Source organism: Fukomys damarensis, unplaced genomic scaffold (assembly GCF_012274545.1).
Source record: "Fukomys damarensis isolate Sample0158 unplaced genomic scaffold, DMR_v1.0_HiC HiC_scaffold_6, whole genome shotgun sequence".
NCBI classification, from domain to species: Eukaryota; Metazoa; Chordata; class Mammalia; order Rodentia; family Bathyergidae; genus Fukomys; species Fukomys damarensis.
Window position 1 is genome coordinate 16,677,166 of NW_022900918.1, and position 17,945 is coordinate 16,695,110.

The 17,945-nt window shown below is 36.4% G+C and overlaps 1 long non-coding RNA gene across 1 annotated transcript; it reads right to left on the reverse strand.

Moving 5' to 3' along the window:
* Window positions 1-5,373: 5,373 nt before the first annotated feature.
* On the reverse strand, window positions 5,374-12,418 carry LOC104861054. The gene is made up of 3 exons (XR_779895.1): window positions 12,380-12,418; window positions 8,498-8,737; window positions 5,374-5,711 (listed from the first exon to the last, which is right to left on the reverse strand). It is a non-coding gene; the product is annotated as an uncharacterized LOC104861054 (long non-coding RNA).
* Window positions 12,419-17,945: the final 5,527 nt, after the last annotated feature.

A 17,945-nucleotide genomic window follows, 5' to 3' on the forward strand; every position in this document is an offset into this window, starting at 1 on the left:
TCATATGTGCTCCAATATAACTTAACTATAATTAATTTAACCAAACTACCATTTGGTGGACATTTATATTATTCGAAGCTTTTGCCCTATGTAAGTACAAAACAAACTAAAAAAGTTAAAAAATTAAAAAGCATTCATGTTTCTGAAAATTGACAATAGTTACAATACACACAAAGAGTAGTAAATAGTACGCAATGGCCAATACCTTAAAAAGTCCATTTGTTTATCATTGAAACCTCACTTTTGTGTGGAACTGATTTCATTCAAATGTTTTTGAAGATATTTTCTTTGATTAAATTGTTTCTGGTCAAGTCATATGCTACTGCAGCACACAGGTAACTTTGTTGGCAAGGAGAGGTGAAAGCATGAAGGACGCATGTGTCACAGTAAAGGACTGGACAGTGGAGGATGGGGAGATTTGAAGACATTTAAAGTAGCAGCTGAAGAGGATCTTTCTGTCTGACATCTTTCAAAGCCGAGACCTTGAAGGAGTCACTAGGGTAACCAAGTCACCTTCAGGTGGGGCTAGGATAGTGAGTTAAGACAAAAGTTCCAGTAAGAAGTCAGTGTGAATCTTTTCTGTGCCTAGTTATATATAAAAACCAAATGAGTCATTTCTCCTTTCTGATGTGTGGAAACTTATATGAATTCCCTTTTTTATTAATGTGGTACATCAATAAACTGTATACTTGTTGCTTACATCAGTACTCTAAATATAAAAGGGAAAAAATAAATCATCTGATATTCTACTTATGAAGTGAACCCACTGCAAAAGAAAATGGCTAATTCCTCATAGCTTCAAGAAAGTACTTGACCTCGAGAGGTGCATCCAAGAGTAACTAACTATCCAGAGTAGATACTTTCTCCAGCTGATTCCTGTTTCCACTCCTAGCTCATCTGAAAGAGAACTATGTGGAATGTTTGTCTTCAGACTTGCTTAGTGATAAATGTTTCTATCATATATATTTATATACGTATGTATATATATACATATATTTGAAAAGTGCCCAGATTCTTTTAAAATTTTGTCTCAATGGCAACATACTTGATGGACTGACATTTGGGCTACAGTGGCACAAGAACATTGCCAGTAACCAATGCTGTGAATGCACACGCCTACCTGATTTATCCACTGGGCTCAGCTTGGTTCCAGGGGTTTTGTTTCATGTTTATTGAAATTCCTATCAGAACACAAAATGCTGAACATCACCCAAAACAAAACAACAAATCAACTAATCAATCAATCAATAAATAAAAGCTTAAACAATATATACAGGAATGTTGCTTGATGAAGAACCAAAAAAAGTTTATATATTGTTTATTTTTCCTTAGCTCATTAATAGATTCTCTAAGCTTGAAGATTTGTAGTAATTATAAAGTCTCAAGTATTGAGTCTTTGTTTTTTCATTTGCCTCTGTGCTTCACAAACACAAACTAAAAAATAGAAAAAAAAACATAGAAGATACTGTCTTTCATATACGTGTGTGTGCACAAACATAATAGAAAACAGTCTTGATTCAAGTAGTTTGGTTATTTCTAAAGGTTTCCTTTTGCTATTTACCATTTCAGGAAGAATGTAAGGGTTACAATAGGTATCATATTTCTATACATAAAATAAGCCTATACTAACTGCATGTCACACAAATATGTAAATTTTTGGTTTATTTAAAAATACTACAAATATAAAATAATTCCAGTTTTAGGAAATTCAGTTGTAGCTTAAGGGAAAGCCATAAACTCTTCCAGGATAGAATTATTCTTTCAAATAGGCTATTGGGTTTTATTTTATTTTTTATTGAATACATATGTACCTACTGGTTTTACATTTTCTTGTAGAAGGGAAAGAGGTTGAGATTGAGTAGGCTACATGCCATGCATTATTTTTAACAGACATTGTGTTATGTTAGAGGGAAAAACATTTTCAATGGATGTGGAAAGAGTTTCTGGTTGTCTCCATATGGTTGATTCTGTGCTCCTCTATGATAACAGATAGCTTGATTTTCAGTTTGGCACATCGCCACTAGCTCAACATCATATTTCACAAACTCCCTTGTGAGGTGTGGCTCTTTAAGAAGCCCTGCATATGTGATGTGCATTCAACTTCCAGAACATGTGCTCCTTCTCCTCCCTCCTTTCTACAGCTCAAAGGTGGGCAATATGGCGGGCTATCTATCTCCAGCTATGTGAAGGAGAAAGCATCTTAATGATGGTTGCATGAAAATCTGGAGGAAACCTGCAACCCAGATCTGACTGTGGGATCGATGTGCCATTCCTGAACCACCTTAATCCAGACAGCTATACAACAGCAAATAAAGATTCATCATTTTTATGCGTTAGGCATTTAAGATATCTGTTATGAACAAAGAGATGCCCTAAGAAAGAAGAAATTCGATGCCTAAAAGTTGAGTAATGGCCAAGACAAAACCCTAAATAAACATGAATACCAAGGGCTCAGATAATAGAAGCCAAAAAGGTATAAACATTTGTTATGCTGTGGCAAAACAGATGATAAAACTATTACTGTGAAATGTTAGCAGACCACATGCAACAGTCACAGCATCAGGGAAAATTGCAAGAGTGATTCAATGTGTTGTATTATATTTGTTACTTTTTGATATCTTAAATTCTACAGAAGTAGATTCAAGTGAGAGTGAATCAGTTTGGTGGAGGACTACATCTTGAAACACAAATATGCCCAGTTTGGTGATTTTACTATAGAAAGTTAACACTAACTACACAGAAATAGTTTTTACAGTAGTCCAGGCCCCGCATTCATGTTTTACCTATTTTCGGCAACTTAATCTTCAAACAACCCAACAAAGTAGGCAACATTTCCATCCTATTTTAGAGATGAGGATTGGAGAGATGAAATAAATTGCCAGTTGAAGAGGTGATCTTGAAAAACTAGTTTGAACTAGGTTGTTTCCAAAATCTGTATTTCTTTTTCTTTCATTGAGTTTATTGGTTCATTTTAGGTATACAGTACAGTTACATTCATCATTGGGATCTTGTACCTTTACATGACAGGTCTTGGTTCTCATTTTTCCCCCTTGTCCCTGCCCTCCCTTCACCCCTCCTCCCCTCCCCCTTTACAAACACTTCATTTCCATTTTCTCATATTTTTTCCTTTTCCCTTATTAGCTTTCCCCTACCCTTCCCACTTTCCCTACACCTTTAGCCCCTCTCTGCCTATTTCATATTGTCCATTATATCATTAGCATCTTATTTATTATTATAGTTTAGTCACACCAGAGAAAGTTTTCAGTATTTACATGTGTGACTTATTTATTTCACATAGGAGTATATCCTCAATATGTATCCATTTTCCTATGAATGAATCTAATTTCTCATTCTTTATGGCTGAGTAATATTCCATTTTATAGAAAAGCACATCTTTTTTATCCAGTTTCCAACTGATGGGCAAATGGTCTATTTCCAAGTTTTAGCTATTACAAACTGTGCCGCTATAAACATGGGTGTGCATATATCACTCTGGTATGTAATTCTCTTGGAAAGATACCCAGCAGAGGGATGGCTGCGTCAAATGGAACCTGTAGTCCCAGCTCTTTGAGGTATCTCCATATTGATTTCCATAGTGGTTAAAGTCTGTATTTCTAACTGCTACACTAATTAGTCAGTAACGTGGGCCTTAGGATTGAAAAGGCTAATTTGTCTTTGTACCTCAGACTGAAAAACAGCAGATTTAGCATAAGACAAGTCAGAGCCTAAGAGTCTTTTCTAGGCACCTATAGTTAATAGTTCTCTGCCAGAATATGGGAGTGAGGGGAAGCAAAGATTGGTCGCTGAATTGAAGCTCATGGTTTCAAATGGCTTTAGAAAGCCAGAAGGCACATAGTGGCACCAGAGTCAATAAATAAAAGACCTTACCCTTAGTGTGAAAAGCTGAGATCAGAAGACTTTTATCTATTGTTACTAACACATGGGATGTACCTGAGCACATAAACAGGGAACCTGTCTCATATTTGAAGAAATTATACTACTAGAGGACTAAAATCCTATCCAATTCTCAAGTAATTTCTTTGACCTCCAAATCAGTACTAGTAAAAGGCAGGCTATAAAAGTGGGGCAGGATGAAAAGACACCCTCTCTCATGTCTCAGATGAGCCTCAAAGGATAATGAACAGGAAAGGACCACTCAGAGGCACTTTTGGCTGGGATAACCTAGCAACTCATTCTACTCACAGGAAAAGAGTCACAGTTATCACTGCCCAGCAGGATGTGATAACTTCCAAGATTGTTCAGCTTACAGGTCTCATTTTTCCAAATGGGATTTTTTTTTGTTATAACTGCCTCATTTCTTTCTTTCTTTCTTTTTTCTTATTTTGCTGTTGGAGGCAGATAAATGAACCATCAGGAGCCATACCTGTACCTATCAGAGGTGATTGTCAGTCAACCATCTAAGACTGGATGGGCTTTTGATATCTCTCTCTTGAGGATATAGGAGGGTTTTGTGGAAAGAAAAGTGCACGTAGGTGTTTGGGTGGTCAAAGTGGCAAGGGGTAATAGATTCTGGTAGTTGTCCTTATAGCATTCATTTTGCTTTTCTTCTATATAAAGCTGGGATCATGATAAATAGTAACAAAGACTTTTTGTGTGCAATTTTAAAACATACCCTTAAAGGAAATAGGTACCTTCTTTGCCTCTTCTTTCATCTTATTTCTGAAACACAGATATACTGGCTAGAGATCCATTGTGGATGGATAATGCACCTCTCCCTTCCCCCTAGATATCTACATTTTAGTCTTTCAAATGTATTACTTTATATATGATTAAATTAAGTCTCTTAAGGAAGGGAGATTATGTTGCATTACCCAGATAGCCCTGTTTTTACTGCAATAACAGTATACCACAGGCTGGGTAAATTGCAAACAGTAGAAGTTTATTTGGCTTGCGGTTCTGGAGACTGGGAAGCTGAGAAAACGGAGCCATCACCTGGCAAGGGCCTTCATGCTACCTCATTCCATGTAGGAGGGAGGAAGAGAAAGTAAGAATGTGAGACCAAGAAAGGAAAGGGGGGCCAAAGTGTCCCACTTTATATGTGCTGCAGAAGTGCCAGGCTCCATCCTGCAGGAGAGCGAGCCTATGTCCTTTCCCCTCTTGAAGGGCTTACCTCTTAACATTGTCCCAACCACAATTACATTTCCCATGAATTTTGGAGAGGACGTTCAAATCATATCAGACCGTAACATAATCATGTATCTTCTTATATGAAGGAAACAGAGATTTGACACAGGCTGAAGAGGAGAAAGCAATGCAGTCACAGAGACTGTGGCTTTTTGACCAGGAGCGCACACAGCACAGGAAGCTGGAAGAGGCAAGACATGGATTCTCCCCAAGGGTTCTGGAGGGAGCGCAGTCTTCTTGTTTTGGGCCTGGGGAAACGTGATAGATTAATGGCTTTAGAAGTAGGAGAGGTGAAATCTTTGCTGCAATAAGCCATCACATTTGTGGTCACTCATTTTAGCATTGCTAGAAAACTAAGTATCCACCATAAATGAGGAGAATGAGAACTATATTGTGGGAAAGGTGGAGGGAATGGAAGTTTGGAAATTGCTAAGATGCCAGATGACTATGGAGCCTCCATAGCACCTCTGAGCTTCCTTCCTCAAATTTTTAAACACGAGAAAGTGACGGATTTCAATCTTCTTTCAGTCACAATAATTTGGAGTGTCTGCTACAGGGAGCCAAACCTAAAAATAAGCAGAAATTGTGTCATTTAACCCTCTGTCTCCTAGCCAAAATGTAAATCATACAAAAATCATACAGAACAAATAGATGCCTACCCTAGACATACAATTTAGTATCACTTTTTCCAAACAGTAATAAAAAGAAAGGAGGTAAGAAAATCCATTTTCATCTGAGGTTGGCACCACATGCTTGCTTCCATGTCTGAAATCTAGATAGGTAGAAATGATTTTTTTTTTAACTGCAAAAGGCTTTATAAATCAGAAAAATGGTTTCAGTAGTGTTAAAATAAGCATGATACACTGTTATTTGAATGCTTTATACAAAGTAGAAATTCTGGGATTCTTGAATACATAGAAGATGACTTTAAATAACTGTTTTTGACCAGGATTTTCTTCTATTATTGGGGATTATCTCATTATCAGCTGTCCCTTTTGTTTATTTGAAAGGATTTTGCTTCAGTCTCAGACCCAAGCTTCATGACCTGGAAAGAGTTCTGGAACCTCTGTGTGGCTGTCAGTTGGTTTGGCTTTGGGATTTACCCAGGGGATCGGTGAAATACAATTCAGGGTGTGTCTGGGTAAGCCATGGAGGCATGGCTTTGGGGTCAATGTTGCCCACCCTTCCCTCTCTGGTACTGGTCTCACTCTGCTTCCCAGCCACCATGAACCAAGCAGTTCTGCTCCACCATACATTTCTGACATGATGTTTCCACCTCGGAGCCTGCTAACCATGCACTGAATCTCCTTAAAACATGAGCCAAGTTAAAACTCTCCTTTAAATTATCAGTGCCAGGTAGTGTGTCCAGGACAGGAAAGCTGACTAATTCATGCTGTAAGCCTGTTTTCTCATTGGTAAATGGAGCTCCTATATATGCCAGCATATAAGTGAGATGAGGTTGTCATAAGTGCCTGCCACAATGTAAAAGCTTAATAATTAGAAAGTAATATTAGCTCTTGCCATCAGGATGAGATGCATCTATTAAGGAATGCAGAGAAGCAGTAATAAATACAGACATAATTTAAATGAAAAGTCATTTAAGTTAATCCATACCTACTAAAGATATACTTTATACAAAAATTTAGTTTGCATGGAATATCTTCCTTTACCACTTTCCAGTCACAACAGGAATTGTATTTCGCCAAGGTTTGAAACATGAAGCATTTGTTTTGAAAGTGTCAGCAGAAAGAGTAATTGGGGGCTAAAGAGGGACTAGGAGGGTGGTATGGATGGAAGAGGGGAGGAAAGGTTTTAGCAATGAAACTTTGGGCAAGATGCAGGAGGACTGAAAAGGCAAGGAGGAAAACTGAAGCCTGTGTGAGAAGGGATGAGAGAGTTCAAGGCAAAGTTGTTTGTGGGACAACAAACTATACAGTCTTTGTATTAGGGCTAGGTTTGAGAAATACCTCTTCTGATAACTGTGGGTTATTAAAAGTATTTTTCTATATCACGAAACTAAATTATTCTGTAGAACTGAATTATTTTCAATTCTTACTGATCAATTTTCAGTTCTTATTTCAAATCTTATTGATCAGACTCAAGTAAAAGTAACAAAGTTGAGTCAAAAATTCAGAAGCCATTTAAATTAACTCAAGCCCAGGAAGGTAGATGAGAAAACCAACAGGGCCGAGATTTTGACTCATTCCTGTTATTCTGCAAAGTGCATGAACATACTTATCTCATTGAATGCACAAAAATCCTACATCAGCATTTCATATTGTACATGAGAAATAAATGTCTCATCAAGGTCAAACACAACAATAATGACATATTAAGTATTCAAATTAATGAATAGATCATATTAAAATCTATATTCTTTGCATTACATCATGTTGCCAACAAACATCACTGATCCTTTTCTTTCTCGGCCAATTTTTATTTTCTTCCTCTGCACTTTCCTTCACAGACAACAGATCATATAAGTGTCCTCACTGTAATGGGTTTTCAGCAAAGTGGAGAGAATTGGAAACCTGTTGCTCAATATGAGCTTCTCCCCTGTGCCATGATGATTCTCCTCAATGTCTATATAGGACCCTTATAACTTTCTTTTCCTCTTTGAAAGACATTCAACAGTGATGCATTATTGTAAAATAATGGTGACTCCCAAATGGACAAAAGACTTCAGTAAAAGCATGCAGGCTAATGCTAGATAAAGTTCTATATAGATTAGAAATCACTCTATCTCTCTCTTTCTGACATGTGAAAGATGAGAATGAGATTCCAGAATAATCACTAAAGCAACTTCCAGATAACCCAAGAGGAAACAAAAATCATACATTTTTTTCATTTCAAGTTGTGTAGGAAGAGAAAATAGAATCAGTAGGGAGAATATTGGCATGTAGATCAGAAATGCTTTATGTTGCTTTGTGCTCTGAGAGACTATTATTTCTAGACTTCAAGAAAATGTCTTCATATCAGAGAAAGAATTTTTATTTAACTAATATGTATATGTTACAATTCTTCAATGAGTAAATGGAGGCCTTGTCACTGTAAATGAAGAGTTTGCCCTAAGCAACGATGTTTTGAGGAAGGGTACCCAATCCCAGAGTAAGTGTGTTGGAAGGAAATTAGAGCGGCTGGCACTGTTAGTACTGCCAAGTCAGTTTGGCTTTATGGAAGATGAGTGAAATATCACTGATTGATAAATAATTGTCCTCACTGAGGAAGGGGGAGAATCCTCAGGTTCTCTTTTTAACATCTAATCTTAGATGAGAGACAAGGCCACCCAATGATTTGGAGAAAGAAAATAAACAGACTGGCGCTAAAAGTAGGAAGAAAAATCCACGGTTACCCATGAGAGCAGCTTGCACCCAAAAGGAACAACATGGTAGAAGTGTCGTGGGGATAGTCTTCCTCTGCGTGGTGTGGGTCCACAATGGTTGGATTGTTGCCTTGCTGGCAGCGGTGGTGGTATGTCCTCTGCCAACACGTGTCTTTTCTTTTGATAATGGTGTCCAGAACTTTGGCTAAGCAGTTGGACATATTTCCTTGGTTTCTGGCTGGGAACTCAAATCAATAGAACTGTGACATCCTTGAAAAATAATACTTGATTTAGTTAACAGAGGTGTCTGTGTCAGTGTTACATAATCTTGCACTTATTTTTTAAAAAAATTTCTAAAGACTAGAGAGATAAAATACCCTAAAACTGTACCTGTTACAGTAGAGTGATTTAAAAACTACAGTCTCCTTAATGTCACAATTTAATATATAAAATAATTTTGAATCAGTTATTTTATACTTTGTCAGTCTTGTTTTAAACACAGTAGACCATCTCCATATGTCACTGAGCTTGATACACAAACACAGAGTAAAATTATAAAATGCTTTTGGCAATAGAAGGGGTAGATAACAAAATCAAAATCAAAATCATGTTGAAAGTTTAATATCTGTTCTAATTTTATATAAAAAATAAAAAAGAAGATTGCTTTATTTGAGACAGGTTTACATATTTACAACCTATCTGGGTAATATGGAATAGTCTTCTACATAGAGCGTGCAATAATTTCAGATCATATTTTCCAAGAAGCAAGTCATACACTTAAGAAAAAAGTACAATGAAGTTCACTTTATTTTTTAGCCTCCCTTAGATGAGACGGGGGTCAGTTTTCAAGAGTTGTATCCATAATCTAAGGACATTATAGAAGGATCTAGATATTTGCTAAGCTACCCATAATCTCAACTGATCCTCAATCATTGACTTACTCAGGCAGCCTCTGAGAAGTCTGTTGGTCTTACCCATCGCTTCAGATATGATAGTTGTTCCAAGCCAGGCCTGGGGAACTCATGTGGTTTTGCTCTCTCTGTGCTGAGGCATGAGAACTATCCTCTCCTTATGGCTCCATCTATCTGCACAAAACAAACAGCCAAGGCCTCTTCCTGAGACTAACAACATGACATACAGGGAAATGGTGGGGCGGGGTGTGTGGGGAGGATTCACTTCTCCCTAGGACTTCAAGACATTCTCCATTTGACTTCCAATTGTCCTGTCTTTTGTCTCATCCAAATGAATTGTTTTCTAAACTGTGGCAAGGAAGTGACCAACTGTCTTATGATTTTTCTCCTATTTGCTTGGTTTTTGCATGAGTCTTCAGAATTGCTCAAGCGCTGGGTTGAGACATTTCTGGCTAGATATTTTGTGATTGTAGGGTTGTCCTATGCACTTGAGAATGTTTAGTAGTATCCTTGGCTTCCATGTGGTAGGTAGGAGTCACATTTCAAGTTATGACCACAGAAAATTATCTTCAGATCCTGCCAAAGGTTATCAAGGACCTTGACGTTCCCATGGACAGGAACTTCTGCTTTTTAAAAGTATAAGATTTTGGAAACTAACACTGTCAGATTTTCTGGAAACCAAAAATATTCAACAGAAAGGTTGGCATAAAAGAGGCGAAAGGACAGATGAGAAAGTGGGAGTTTATGTTTTAAATTTTCCATATTATCTGCTGCTTGACCTGCAGGAAAAGGGGATGGAAATGCAAAACAGCTACACACAAACACTTTCTTCTGAACATAGAATCACTGATGCTCACAGATTTCTGACTTGGCATTTCTTAATGAAGTATTTCTTTTCTCTTTATCAGCCACAGCTTTAACATTTCTAAGGGAAATTTTACAGCATTGCTGCAAAAAAGCATATGAAAATGAATGCAAATAAAAGATTTAAGAAACATATATATACTAGTTGTTCTAAACCTCAAGCTTCTAAAATACAGGATTTTCCTACATTGTTAGTCAGACAATGTCATATAGAACATCATATATCATTTTATTGAACTCATACAAACACCAAGTCTAAACATGTATTAATAGCATCAACAATGTCACACTCCTTGAAGAATAACAAAAGCAGTTAATTGTAAAGAGCTCAACTTCTGGGACATTTTGAGTTTCTGAACTTTAGGGAAAGAGAGTCATTTACCTTGCATTTCCTCGTGACTGATCTATGATCAGTTCGATAGAAATGTCAAGGCTGTTGACAGACCAAGAATGATGAAGGTGGATTTATGGCTTTTGTCAATAGACCTGGCAATCAATTGCCCCCAAGACCAAATATTTCCTCCAATAAGTAACTCTTGAGAAGAGGTATCCAGATGCAGTTCATATCCAGGTGTCACGTTAGCTTTTTGGACTCTTTCTCAATTGCCTTTCCCCGGGCAAAGGAAATTTGAAAACCTACAAAGATCACCAAGCTTGCTTTCTTCCAGTCAGTGTTTACTAAACAAGGGATGGGCAGATGTGTTCGTTCTAGTAGCCAGTAAATATGGTTTGAGAAACCTTAGGGCAGTTAGTTAGGATGTTTACCAATGAAGACTTTGTTTCCATCTGTAAGTTGATCACATAAGAAAGAATTTAAAACATTTGATGTTGAACATTTATCTTTTTTTTTCCCCAAGGATGGTGGTTTTTAAACCCACTGCACTTGCGTTAGTGCTAACACTGGGGAAAATGAGAGCTAATTATTTTGCTTTGAAATTATTTGTTTTCACAGTATGGATGTCTGACCTCCAAAGGTGAAAGTCTGACATTATGAGTTATTCTGTATATAACACTTGTTTCTCTTATACCAACTAAATATGTTTTATATTTTCAGGTTTTATTATATTCTATTAATTCTTCTAATTGTATACTCAAAATTTTCATCAATAAATGTAAACATCTGAATTTAAAGTCAACAAACTTGAAAATATATTTCATTGGTAACCAAGAGAAAATATTTTTTACATTAGTAAACAACAAAATGCAAATTAAATAAAAAATAACACACATTTTTACTTATCAAGTTTTAAGAGATAAAAATAATTTAGGGTACTTAATACTGGAGATATTGTCTTATTGGAGAAATAAATTTTATAGCTCCTTTGGAAAATATTCTGACAATGCAGAGAAAGAGTCTTTTAAATTTCCTAGTCTGAGACAGGTAATTTTAAATCTGAGATTCTATCCAAAGAAAATCATTTTAAATAGAAAGAAAGTTTTGCATACAAAGTTCCTCATTGTAGTACTATTAATTCATGGTGTATCCACTCTAAAAATCTGTATGTAGATAATCAGTATGCTAATAATTAGCTGTATTGATAGAAAAATTTTAAGTTATAATAATTAGTAAAAAGAGCACTACACCAATTTATATATATAAATTATCATCAAAATTAAATAAAAGTAATGTTTAGAAGAAAGACTAAAATACTGTAAAATATTAATATGGACTGGATTTCTGTAGTGAGAATATATTTTAAAGTTAAATTTTCCAAAATTTCTATATTGATCTTTTCTTTTTTCTATATTGAGAATAAAATTAATTTTATTTTTCAATATGTGTATACATTCTTAAGTGACCCACTCTTCAGTGCTAATCTTCATATGTAGAATTTTTAGACTAATGACTGTATTTTTCTTTCAAATGGAAAACTCCAGAATCACAATCTTAGTCCCACCAGTTTTTCAGTCAAGCTTAAGCAACCTTTAATAAAATTAATCATCCTTCTTAGGAGAATGATAAATTTATGTTTCATAATTTTCTGAAATTTTTCTATATTACTAGGCAATTTTATTTCCAGGATGGAATGCATTCAATATTTTCTGTTAAAGTTGCATAATATCTTCTAAAATTATCTACAGTTCTCAGTTATAGCTTGTGTTCCTTTACTTATTTTCTTCCTGGTATTATACTTACCTTTTAGCTAGAATTTCAAGACGTTCTCATTTTTCTGTTTGATAAGAAAAAGGAAAAAGAAAGAAATAAGCCTTCCTTCTCTGCTCTTCTTGTGGAAGAGGTATTTTGGGAGTGTAGCACAAGGGAGGTACCAGAACTCGTGTTACAATTGTCCTCAGTCACTGGCTGTCACAGTATTTCTGGAATATGGAGCAATTTCTAGGTCTCAGTGTGTGTGTGTGTGTGTGTGTGTGTGTGTGTGTGTGTGTGTGTGTGTGTGTGAGCGTGTACTAGAATATCAGCAAAACTGAAAAATACAAAATATCATTTAATTTCAACAATCTTAACTAATCCTTACATAGTGCTCCATGAGGCTGGGGTGGCCCCCAATCGCAAGCCACTCACAGACCTATGCAATCAGAAAGCAAACTTTTTTTTTGTTGTTGTTTTGTCTTGTTTTTGTGGTACCGGGGATCGAACTCGAGTCCTTGAGCTTGCCCCGCAGGCCACTGAACCACTGAGCTAAATCCCCAGCCCAGAAAGCAAACTCTTTAGTGATTCTGATGCACACTACAATTTAAGAACCTTTGCTTAAGAAGCGTACTTTTGTTTGAGAAGCACACTACAGAGTAGTATGCAAGTTAATTTTGTACAGTATATTTTGAGTAGTATTCAGATTAGCCAAAGATCTCCTTGGTTTTGGAGATATTTATTTTTACGGCTTGAACCCTATCTAGTTTTCCTCTTTTACCTTGTACGTGTTAGCGCTTCTCTCTGTAATCCCTTTATGAATCTGATTTTCCTTTCCTTCTGCTCTGAAGCTGTTCTTTCGTGGTTGGATTCAGTGGGCCACGATGTTGGGATATGTGAGGCAGCAGAAATCCTTAAGGTTTCCTTTTCTACGTAACCTTCATAGAATGGTCTTTGTGGACTGTGTGCTGCTAATTCCTCTACCTTTCTTATTTAAAACACTTCAACTTGTCACAAACCAGGCTTACACACTCCTGGGAGCAACATCTGTAGCAGGTGTTTGGCTTTCACATATTCTCACCCAAATAATAATAATAAAAAAAAAACACCAAACTTTCATCTCCTCCCTCTCAATTCAAATTCACAAAATGATCTTCAGTTAGAGTGTAAAAATTCATACAGATTTATTTGCATCTCTATCAAATGTTCTTTGATCAGCATTCTGAGGATGTCCAGAGAGAGGATCTGTAATTGTTATGCTGGATCTGTTAAAGAGTATGCTTTCCAGCCACCCCATATTTTCGTTTCCAAATTTATGTTCCAGAATTCACTATTTTTCAAATTCTAAACTTACTCAAACTCTTTCATGCCTGGGTAATGATCCCAGTGAATTATTTATTATATTTCCCTAATATAGATTTTCAGAGTATTTTATCTTTATCCCATTTATTTCATGCTGGTGAACAGGGTAGTGTCTACTGGCTGATAAGGAAGACAATGTGATTTGGAAGATGGCAAATTGCATCCTTGCAAAATGTCCATCTTAATAGTATGAAACAAGTCAAATTTCCCAGCTCTAATCTCCATCCCCGACACCTGCTTTATATTTTCATCTCCTTGCTTGGTGTCACTCAGCCTTCTACTATGTACTCTTAACTGTGCAAAACTCGTATAACTGTATTGTGCATCACATGTGATCTGCTCAAACCATTAAAACACAGCTCTCTGGGGTACCAGGCACTCTGATTCAGTAGGTCATGAGCAGGGCCAGACATCTGACATTTCTATCAAGCTCACACACACTGTCCCTGCTGGTGTGAGAAAGACATCTTGAGTATCATTCATTTTCTCAATTGTTTCATGCTATATCTTTCATTTTTATGGGGGAGGCAGACATTGTTGCTATCTCAACCATCCAACAACCATTTTCCCTTTCTCCTTAATAATAGATTTTAATTTTATGCAGGCACTCACCAAAGTCTCTTGTTTTAGGAAAGCCAACTTTCAATTCGCCTCCCAGAATGAGAGTTTTAGTGAGTTTAAAGTAATAGAGTTAAGAAATTGAAAGTAACAGGAATTTTATTCCCTTGGGAATTGCTTAATATGAAGCATGAGTAAAGTTGGCTGAGGGACTGACTTAAAGGGAATACTTTTTGCTTTTCTTTCTTTTTTCTTTTTAAGGATTTTGATTTCTCAGTAAGACATATCTATAAGAGATAGAAACCTTTCCCACTCCAGGACTGATAAAGTGTGATTGCAAGAGTGCTGCATCCAGCTCATGACCAGCAAATTATATCAAGACATCAGGTTGTACTTCATAACTATATTCAATAAAAGAAAGGAAGAGCTTGCCAGATATTGAAACAGCTGAGTGAAAAGAAAGAAAACAATTAGGTTCTTAAGATAGTGATAAACCAACAAGTTAACTAACCTGGAGCCATTTTGTCTCAGGATGTCTTATTACGTGGGACTTCTGTTTCCTGCAGATAATAACATATAAATCAATATTATCTGTCTTTATTACCTATCTGTCTATCCATCTATCTTTAACTTGTCTCTACAATGAGATTATATTTCCTTAGTAAGTATTTGATGATCAGACTAGGTAGTGCTCATGCTGTTCAAATACAGCTATGTTAGTTGGGACGGGTAGCTACCATCCATCAACATCATCTCAATAAATGATCATATTTTTGTCCTAGTGGTTTTCTTCTGTCACAGATTTGGAAGGAATGAAATACAGGAAAATTAAATGTGATGGGATGTGTTGAAGAAGACAAAAAGTTCAGGTTCTATTCAGGAGGGCAGCAGAACGGCCAGCCTGGATTGTTACAGGAAGAGACTGAGGAACATCTGCTTTCAGAATATTTTTTTCTGAGGTTCCTTCTTGCATTCTTAAACCTCAACAATTCATGCTTGTCCACCTTGCATTCAGCTTGATTTTTTAAAAAAATCTGATCAGTCATTCTCTGTAAAACACTTTCAAGTCCGCCAGCTTGGTGGCGCATGACTAATCCCAGCACTTGGGAGGCTGAGGCAGGAGGATTGCTGTGAATTCAAGACCAGCCTGTGCTACACAGTCAGTTCCAGGTCAGGCTCAACTGCATAGTGAGACCGTGTCTCAAAAAACCAAAAAAAAAAAAAAAAAAAAAAAAAAAAAAAAAAAAAAAAAAAAAAGAAAAGAAAAGAAAAGAAAAGAAAATCCCTTTCAAGTCTTCCTATTTCCTTGAGATAAGCATGTGAAATCCTTAACTTGGCCTACAAGAGCCTGAAGAAGCTGGTTCCCACCTGTCTCTCAGACTCATCTTATGCCACTCCTACTGCCCTTTTTTCTTTTGCTTTAGCCTTAAAGGCCTGCTTTCTATTTTGTGTTTGTGCCATGTGCTTATTGTCTCAAAACTTTTATTTATGCATTTATTCATTCATTCATTTATCCATTCATTCACTGGTAGACACTTGTAATGCACAATATTGAGATTCCTTTTTGCTATATTGGCACAAACGCAAAACATATTGACTCTGTTCATTCCTATTACCACTCTCTCCTTCCTTCCTGTCTCCCTGACCACCTTCTAGATCTCTAAAAGTCTACCTCTCACAAATTTTTATGTACAACACTTTGCTTCCTAAAAAAGCATTCACCACATCTTTAACACTTTGCCTTTCATCTGTCACAGCTCAGCTTAAATGTGACAGGCTTTCTATACACTTTTCTATATTGTAGAATACAAAAACTTTTCTATAGATTAGAAGAACTTGTGTTCTTATCTGATACATAATTCTCTTTTGTGATACTTATCACAGTTTTAATTGTGTAATTAAACATGCAATTAATTATTTAGTGTCTGTCTCCTAAATTACCATGTAAGCCCTGAAGGGTAAGAACACATCTGTTTACTACCACATCCTTAGCAGCAGACGCTAAACACAGGCTGAAATGATCTCCTTTCCTCAGGCATATTCTGTAATGACTAATTACCTTCACTCACTCTTCCTTCATCAAACTTTCAGTAAGTAATAGTCAACATGTAGCACCACTACAAATGGGCAAAAAGAGACATTAATTTTCTTGCCTCATAGATGAGAAACAGACTCAGGGAAATTAATTCATCTGCTCACATTTGTCCCATTTATGTTAACATTCGAAGTCCAAGAGCTTGATTCCTGCTCTTTGGCTTCTTCTGAACTAGTCACCTTCAGCGCACCATTAATCAGCCTGTTGAGGATGAACATACTCACATTTAAACAAACTACATCTTTCTCCCAACCCCTACACCAGGACACTATGCAGCTTACCCTTCTCTGAGTCATTCTTGGAAAGCATTTGAGAACACATGATGTGACGTACACCAGGCCAACCAAGAATGTGCTTCCACCTCTCCAAGTACAGAGTCAATGGAGTGTTCTAGGAATATCTTTGAGAGGAAAGCAAGAATTTGTAGACTGTGTAGCATGTGCTTAAGTATAAATAGCCAGGAAAACTTGTAAGGGCATAAAAGATTTTCAGCACCTTCTGAGCAAAAGTAATTCTAGGAGGTATATATTAGTGCAGTCATGGAAATTAAGATCCCTGCTATGGCTTTAAACATCTGAAATCAGGAAGTGAGCAACTAAAAGATCTCCTATCATACACTAGAGCTGTGGAGGAAACTTGTGGAACAGTTGGTTTCATTTATCTAAGAACTAAGTGGCCTGAGAAGTTCTTATATAACTGTGGGCTTATCTCTACTTTTTCCTCCCAATACTCTTATGACTAGATAGTCCAAGAATGAGATTCTTCAACACGGGCACTATAGGTGACAAGAAGTTTATATGCTTTTGTTTTCATAGAAGCAAGCAGTTTATCCCTGCTTCAAGAAGAATAAAGACAGGGAAATGGCAAGGGAACAAGTTAAAGATGATAAAGGCCCAGTTTAGGAGCTGTTAGAATGTTTGGGAAATCTCCATTAAAATTTTAACATTCAGGCCGGGGATTTGGCTCAGGGGTTCCGCCACCTGCCTCACAAGTACCAAGGCACTAGTTCTATTCCCGGTACAAAATAACTAACTAAATAAATAAATAATCCATTCAAATTTTATCATCAAAGTTAGATGTCTTTCTCTGTCAATAAATAATTATTGAGTATTTGCTCTGAATCCATTTGAGACCAGGGCAGTCAGGAAGTTAAAAAGAATGGTCAGGGAGGTTGGAAAGCAAAGTAGAAAGAACACAAGCCTCAGCCGGAAGAATGGATGGGTTTTCATACTTTCCACTTACGGAATCAACCTCCTGTGGGCCTATATTTTATTTGTACAGCACTAATAGCCATACCAACTTCTATGCAAGCTTTGGGGAAGAAAACATGTATCAACACCAAAAGTATAGCTTAGTATGTTGTGAGCTCTCTGATGCAACAAATATTTTTGCTGATCTATCCTATACATTAAAAAAAAAGTACTAGGCAAAGTCCAAATATTCAAGGATAAATATTATCCTATCTTTTAAGGTTCAGATTAACTATGACCTTTTATGCTATGTCATTCCCTATAATAAATCTTGTCCTTAATTAATGAAGGACGTTTTTAGTTTACTGCATTACTTTTTTTAAAAAAAATTATTTCTATTCTTAAATGTTTA